The 7,500-nt window shown below is 41.1% G+C and overlaps 1 protein-coding gene across 1 annotated transcript in view; it reads left to right on the forward strand.

Moving 5' to 3' along the window:
* txnrd2.2 (thioredoxin reductase 2, tandem duplicate 2) overlaps positions 1-7,500 on the forward strand; it is a gene marked incomplete at its 5' end in the record, with an annotated part of 36,504 nt that overhangs the window by 23,538 nt on the left and 5,466 nt on the right. The gene's annotated exons all lie outside the window — the stretch shown is intronic.

Consider the following 7,500-nt stretch of genomic DNA (forward strand, 5'->3'; position numbering starts at 1 on the left):
CCCTCTCACACACACTGATATAGTACTCCATAGGGGTACATCTGAACCTATTACACACACTGATAGAGCCTGGTGTTACAGGGTATTAACCAGGGCCAACTGGCCAGCTTAGCGTTCTAGAAGCTTTAAGAAATTAATGTGGCTTCCGGTTGAGACACGGACAAGATGGCAGCATAAAGAAGGCTCTCCCGTTCAATTACGTTCTTAAAGTCCCTCAAACTTAGAATTTCATACTAAATTTCATACCAAATAAATAGTGAAAGAGGGCAGAGATGAACACTAGGAAAATGGACAAGAAGCAACTGCAGCAACAGTTTCCAATCGAAAAAAGTCGTAGCAACTCTCCCAATGCTAGCAATGATGAACACGAGGGCGATTCAATGCTCCCGGAAAACACAGTAGACTTGGGTCTGATTCTGAGAGAACTGAGAGATTTCCGACGGGACAATAAGACCCAACTCGAGGATATAAAAGAAGAAATAAGGAGTGCAAACGTTAGACTGGAGGAGGCAGAAGGGCGAATTGTGAATGCCGAGGAGAGAACTCAGAACACGGAAGATATCCTGACAGAAATGCTAAAGCTACAGGCCAGGACAGAAGAGAAGCTAACCGACCTAGAGGGCCGCTCCAGACGAGATAATATCCGAATCTACGGTATTCCGGAGGGGGCAGAAAAGGACTCCTCGTCGATGATCACATTCGTGGAAAAACTACTCCTAGAAAACCTCGCCATACCCAACACAACAAGTCTACAAATTGAGAGAGCCCACCGTGCCCTCGGTCCGCAGCCACCAGCAGAGGCAAAGCCAAGATCCATCCTGGTAAAGTTCCTCAGCTTCAGAACCAAAGAAACGACGCTCCGCGCGGCATGGCAAAAGAAGGGATTCACCTGGCAGGGGACGCGAGTCAATCTGGACAACGATTATGCTCCACGCATTCTCCAAAAGCGAAAAGAATATGCAGAGGCCCGGAGGATCCTGAAGGATAAAGACATCCACTTCCAAACGATGTTCCCAGCCCGGTTAAAGGTGAAATATGACGAGGGGATCAAGATCTACGAGACCGTGGAAGAGGCGACGCAGGACATGGCTAACAGAGGTCTCCCCATCAAGCCCATCGGAGCCCCGGAGACGCTGATGGAGCAATTGAGGCAGCTGACATGGCAGACAGGCGGCAGGCGGACCGGGAGACATGGCAGAGGAGACGCAGGCTACAAAGAGAAATTGCAACGCTACAGAAGAGACCCCCCACCCACAGACGGGTAGTCCGGTAAAAGCTGAGTGAAATGATTAGTTATAAGCAACGACTGCCCTACTAATCTACTCAGAATTAAACGGACACTTTGGGTGGGTGAGTTCAGCTCATACTATTGAAACTGTTTGCTGGTTAGTATAAAAAAAAAACGTGAGTTACCTAGTTGAATAATTAAAATACAAATAAGAATTGGGAAAGGAACGAACGATGGAACCTTCTCATACTGTTATCTCCAAGGGCCCTCTCTGTCTACGGGAGAGGGGTTTTCCCTTGGAGCCTATTGTTTTAGGCTCGTGGAGGGTTGTAGTAGTGACCCCTACCTTGGAAGTAACTCAAGTACTTTTTTCTTTTACTTGTTTTTTTAATGTTATTATTAATGTTTGTTTACAACTGTTTACTGTAGCGACTGGGAAGCTTTTCATGTACATGATGGAAATATCACATGTTATAACCTAAATGCAAGATATAAGAATAGTTTCTTTTAACGTTAATGGTTTACTTAACCCGATAAAAAGAAGGAAGATCCTAACAAAATTAAAGAAAGATAGAATACAAATAGCATACCTACAGGAATCCCACCTTACCAATACAGAGCATGCCAAATTGAATAAATTGGGTTTTAAATATGTATATTCATCCTCATACGAACCAGGTCATAGGAGGGGTGTGGCCATACTGTTATCAAATACAGTGACCTATGAACACATATCAGAGTTTAAAGATAAAGATGGTAGGTTTATAATGATAATAGGGAAAATAGAGGGAACCCTAGTGAGTTTACTGAATGTATATGCTCCTCCTGGTAGTGACTGGACGTTTTATAGATAGATATTTGATTTAATGGCCACAAAATCTCAGGGAATCTTAATCTGTGGGGGGGACTTTAATGTTCATTTAAACCCAAGATTGGATGCATCTAGCGGTAATCCAGAGTCAAAACCTATAAGTAGGAAGATAAAAGCATTAATGAAGGAAATGGGAATCATAGATGTTTGGAGAGAATTGTATCCATCCAGCCGGGACTACACCCACTACTCCTCCCCCCATGCCGTATACTCAAGGATAGATTATTTTTTTATTTACAATAGAGACCTACCGTATTTTCCGGACTATAAGTCGCACCCGAGTATAAGTCGCAGCAGGCCAAAAATGGGCCATGAAGAGGAAAAAACCACATATAAGTCGCACTGGACTATAAGTCGCATGGTTCAAGGGAACGGGCTTGGCGGAATCAGCGGGGAAAGAAGACCCTGTTGAGCTTGACTCTAGTCTGGCACTGTGAAGAGACATGAGAGGATTTGTAAGCCCAGGAAGGACATAATTCACGTTGAAACTTCTTCTGAAAGGTTAAGGAATACTTGTATTATCGAGTGTAAAGTCCGCTAGCTAGCGCGGGGCTAACAACATGGCGTCGCGGAGGAAAAATGAAACTTTGAACAGCCTCTAAAAGGTAATAAATGACTTTAATATCGTTTCTAACGTCCATAACATTGTGTATAAGGTCCATAACATCATGTTTAATGTCCACATTGTCGTGTTTAATGTCCACATTGTCGAGTATAATGGCTATTCTATCGCGTATGAAGCGCTACCGGAAGTAGCAAAATGCTACTCGCGGGTACAACATTGCAACGTTAAACAGCCTCTGGAAGGAATAAATGACTTTAATATCGTTTCTAACGTCCATAACATTGTGTATAAGGTCCATAACATCATGTTTAATGTCCACATTGTCGTGTTTAATGTCCACATTGTCGAGTATAATGGCTATTCTATCGCGTATGAAGCGCTACCGGAAGTAGCAAAATGCTACTCGCGGGTACAACATTGCAACGTTAAACAGCCTCTGGAAGGAATAAATGACTTTAATATCGTTTCTAACGTCCATAACATTGTGTATAAGGTCCATAACATCATGTTTAATGTCCACATTGTCGTGTTTAATGTCCACATTGTCGAGTATAATGGCTATTCTATCGCGTATGAAGCGCTACCGGAAGTAGCAAAATGCTACTCGCGGGTACAACATTGCAACGTTAAACAGCCTCTGGAAGGAATAAATGACTTTAATATCGTTTCTAACGTCCATAACATTGTGTATAAGGTCCATAACATCATGTTTAATGTCCACATTGTCGTGTTTAATGTCCACATTGTCAAGTATAATGGCTATTCTATCGTGTATGAGGCGCTAGCGGAAGTTACTCCTTGGTTCATGTCAGTCAGAGATTACCGTATGTCAGTTCATGTCAGTCAGAGATTATGAATTATTGATATATAAGTCGCACCTGACTATAAGTCGCAGGACCAGCCAAAGTATGAAAAAAACCGCGACTTATAGTCCGGAAAATACGGTACATAGAATAAGTCAATGTGACATAGGACCGATTGCCCTCTCTGATCATAGCCCTATTTACATGTCTGTGTGTCTCAATAGAAAGCCAAGGTCTACAATATGGAGGCTGAATTCAAGTATCCTGAATAACCCAGAGACAAGGGAGGCCATGAAGACTGAAATTAGAACATATCTTGAAATAAACGATAACGGGGAAGTGGCTCCGAATATGCTCTGGGATGCACTTAAAGCAGTAATGAGGGGTAACATCATCGCCACTACTTCACTTATAAAAAAACTTAGAGGACAAAGACTGCATGACCTGGAAATTAAATTAAAACATCTACAAAGACAACACAGTAACAATTTGGATAACAGGGTAAAACAAGAAATGAAAGACATAAGGAACGAGATAAATGAAATAGGCAATCAGGACATACAAAAAAAACTATTATTTACAAAACAAAGATACTATGAAGTAGGTGGGAAATCATTGAAACTCTTATCATATAGACTAAGAAAACAACAAGCAGATAATGCAATCTATAAAATAAGGAACCCCGAATCCGGAGCGATAGAATGTAAGCTAGACAAAATTCAACAGAGTTTCGAAAAGTTCTATAAAACACTATATTCCCAACCACAAGTGGACAACAACCTACAGATTGAGTCATTCCTAGCCTCTCTTGATTTACCCACTGTCACTAATGAACAAAATAAAGACTTGGTAGCCGAAATAACAATAGAGGAATTACAATCAGCAATTTCGAGATTGAAGGCAAACAAATCCCCGGGTTCAGATGGTTTCACTGCTGAATGGTACAGATAATTTAGAGAACAATTAGCTCCAACATTACTGAAGGCATTTAATTGGGTACTACAGAAAAGGGAAATTCCACCCTCGTGGAGGGAAGCAATAATTTCAGTCATACCGAAGGAAGGGAAAGACAAACTAGATTGTAATAGCTATCGCCCTATCAGTGTTCTCCAGCTCGATTATCGACTGTTTACATCAATACTATCCAGAAGAATAGATAGGATTCTACCTAAACTCATTCATTTAGATCAGACAGGATTCATTAGACAAAGGCAAACACAAGACAACATTAGAAGGTCATTGCACATTATCAGACATATCACACAACACGGAATAGAGGCAGCTCTTGTAAGTTTGGACGCTGAGAAAGCTTTCGATTCAGTTAGCTGGACCTTTTTATACAAGGTACTATCGAGATTCGGCTTTCATGAGTCTATTATTGCAACTTTCCAAGCATTATATGATAGCCCATCCGCAAGGATCAAAATTAATGGTGCCCTATCGGGATCCTTCACTCTGGAACGTGGAACCAGGCAGGGATGTCCCGCTTCCCCACTCCTATTCAGCCTTTTTATTGAGCCTTTGAGCCAATGGATAAGACAAAATGTTGAAATTAAGGGAATAGACATGGCAGCTGGTGAGCATAAACTTGGTCTTTTTGCGGATGACGTCCTGGTATATCTAACACAGCCCACACAGACAATCCCAAAATTGATGGGTTTATTAGAGGAATATGGGACACTTTCAGGTTACAAACTAAATATTCAGAAGACCCAGGTACTAACACTTAACTATGACCCACCCAACGATATTAGAGGGAAATATAACCTGAAATGGGATGCAGATTCAATAAAATACCTAGGTGTTAACCTGCCAAAAGATGTCTCAAAATTATCTGATCTTAATTATGGCCCTTTGAATGTAAAACTAAAATCAGATGTACTACGGTGGAGTCTCATTCCCTTCTTGAGTTTGAGCTCTAGGGTGGAGTCTGTTAAGATGAACATCCTACCAAGGTTACTGTATTTATTCCAGACTCTTCCAGTGGAGATACCTGCTAAGTAATTTATAGAATGGGACAAATTAATATCTAGATATTTATGGCAAGGGAAAAAACCCAGAATCAGATACAAAACTCTACAGTTAAGAAAAGAAAACGGGGGATTTGGCCTTCCTTGCTTACGAGAATACTATTGCGCAGCTCAATTAAGGCCTGTAGTGTGTTGGTGTACTCCATCATACTCTGCAAGATGGAAGGAAATTGAGAGTGCAATGACAGAAGGGGTTCAAATAGCAGCGATAGTTGCAGATAGTGAATTAATAAACAACATGACAAATAAAAATAATCCCTGGATTAACGTGGCTTTGAAGATTTGGCAGGAGACAGTGAAACTGTGTGGTATAAAGGACTCACTTAAAATGCTAAGATGGTGTGCATATGACACAGACTTCCCTCCAAACAAAACAGATGCTAGATTTAAAGTCTGGGTTGAAAAAGGCCTTTCGAACTATTTAACTTTTGTCCACAAGGGGGCATTCCATAGCTTTGAATCGCTACAGAGAAAACATGGTTTGGAACAAAATGATTTCTATAGGTATCTCCAGGTCCGACACCATTTCAATCAGAATTTAGGGGGAGTATCAGAAGAGGGGGTAACAGGAATTATGGAAGTATTTACATCAGCAAGCAAATCATTGATATGCAACAAGGTGGTATCTAGACTATACAATGGCTTCCGCCAGATCAATCTCAGAACAGTCAATACAATATATATTAAAGAGAAATGGGAGAAAGAGGGTAATTTTACTATTTCTGGGGAGGATTGGGACAGATTATGTAAACTACAATGGGAAACGACATGCTCAAATACGTGGCGAGAATTTAGTTGGAAAAACCTTACAAGGTTTTTTATCACCCCCCTACAAAAACGACATCAGGGGACGGGTGTAGCGTGTTGGAGATCCTGTGGACTGAATGAAGCCAATCACTACCATGTATTCTGGGAATGCCCAAATCTAGTCCCATTTTGGCGGGAGATACACAATAATCTGGAAGCTATTTTTGAAATTAACATCCCCTTCAAATGTGACACCTTATACCTGGGAAACATCTCATTCGAAAATTGGGACAATAACGACAGAAAATTGATATTGATACTTCTGGTAGCAAGTAAAAAGGCTATCACAAGAAAATGGTTAAAGCCAGACGTACCCACAGTGGATGAATGGATAGATATAATTCATGATATATATGTAATGGAAAAGATGTCATACTCCCTTAGAATTCAGGTAGAAAAATTCTATCGGATCTGGACGAAATGGACTGGATATGTTAAACCTGTAAGGTCAGATTTCTGTTGAATTGTTAAAAGAACATGAGAGGGTGATGTAATTGTGTTTATTTTCTTGAATCATTTTCTATTCTAATCTATCATATGTAAGATGAAAGCTCCCAAAGTTCACTCGCTATTGTTTTTCTTTTTTCTTTGTTTGTTTTTGTTTTCGTTTTGTCTTGTCTTTACTTTACTTAATATAAAAAAGAAAAAAAGACTTTGGTCATAGGAACTGAGTTGATTGTGATATGTTGAATGTAATGACGATTGTTGTAACCAATGACCATTGACGATATAAAAAAAATAAAAAATAAAAATAAATAAATTATGGACGTCTGCCCGAGCTATGTAGGGGAGGCTTTGTGTGTGCAGGTGTTCCCCTATCTCTCTCTTGCTCTTTCTGTCTGTCTGTCTGTCTCTCTCTCCCTCCCTTTCTCTCTCTCTCTGTGTGTGTGTGTTTATTCAGGTAATTTCCTATTCCGTCTCATACCATGTAGCGTACTGTGTGTACGTGTGCCCTGACCAACGCCTTTAATGAGCCAAGACCCCTCCTCAGGCCTCTCTTCCTCCTCTCTGTGACTGACAGGCCCCTCCCCCTCTCTTTCTGTGACTGGCAGGCCCCTCCCCCTCTCTCTCTGTGACTGACAGGCCCCTCCTCCTCCTCCTCTGTGACTGACAGGCCCCACCCCTTCTCTCTCTGTGACTTAGAGGCCCCTCTTCCTCCTCCTCTGTGACTGACAGGCCCCTCCTCCTCTCTCTGT

Source organism: Nansenia antarctica (genome assembly GCF_963989245.1).
Source record: "Nansenia antarctica genome assembly, chromosome: 5".
In the NCBI taxonomy this organism is placed as follows: Eukaryota; Metazoa; Chordata; class Actinopteri; order Argentiniformes; family Microstomatidae; genus Nansenia; species Nansenia antarctica.